At 40.9% G+C, this 917-nt stretch overlaps 1 non-coding gene across 1 annotated transcript; it reads right to left on the reverse strand.

Annotated features, from left to right (window-relative positions):
* Window positions 1-571: 571 nt before the first annotated feature.
* On the reverse strand, window positions 572-678 carry LOC141624364 (small nucleolar RNA R71). The gene has a single exon (XR_012534170.1). It is a non-coding gene; the product is annotated as a small nucleolar RNA R71 (small nucleolar RNA).
* Window positions 679-917: the final 239 nt, after the last annotated feature.

Raw genomic sequence — 917 nt, forward strand, 5'->3', positions numbered from 1 at the left:
TTCAAGTTGTTTGATATTTTGCATGTCTAAGTTACCCTTTGATCACGAAATTGTAAGGACTTTGACAAACAATAGAAGACTTGCTAGAGGTACTTTGAGAGGTATTGGTGAGGTTGTAGATATTCAACCAAATGCTATTGAGTTCGTCAACCCTTTTGCAAGAGAAGGTGAGGAGAACCCAACACAAAATCAACCCACAATGCCTAAATTTTCATCATATTCCATACCAACCGAGGAGAACCTACCCAATGGTACTCCCACACCACAACACTTAACCGGAAATTTCATTGCCAAATCCGCATTTATCCAATTAGTCGAAAGAAGCCAATTTGGGAGGATGCCTAGTGAAGACCCTCATTCTCACATGGAGACTTTTTGTGACTATTGTGATGCGATTTCACAAACCGGTGTAACTCAAGACCAAATTCGATGGGTCTTATTCCCTTTTTCTCTAATTGGCACCGCAAAACAATGGTTGAAAGGCCTTGATAAGGCCACTCTCGGAATTGACTCTTGGAAGAAATTGGCTCTAGCTTTCTACAAAAAGTTCTACCCACCGGAAAAGACTAACATGCTAAGAGCTCAAATTACGGGCTTTAAGCAAAGAGATGAAGAATCTTTGTATGAAGCTTGGGAGCGGTTCAAGGGAATTTGTCGCTCAAGTCCTCATCATGGACTTAGCGAGTGGTTCTTGGTACAACAATTTTGTAATGGTCTTTATGAAGACTCAAGAAACATTCTCAACATGGGATCAAATGGTATGTTCACCGAAGTTGACGATAATCAAACTTGGAACAAGATTGAGGAAATGGCGGTCCATAATTCACAATATAGTAGACCTCGCAAGGCTACTAGAGGAGGAAAGCATGAAGTAGACTCTATTACTCAATTGGGTGCTCAACTTAGCGCTCACATTG

This window comes from Silene latifolia, chromosome X, assembly GCF_048544455.1.
Source record: "Silene latifolia isolate original U9 population chromosome X, ASM4854445v1, whole genome shotgun sequence".
NCBI lineage: Eukaryota > Viridiplantae > Streptophyta > Magnoliopsida > Caryophyllales > Caryophyllaceae > Silene > Silene latifolia.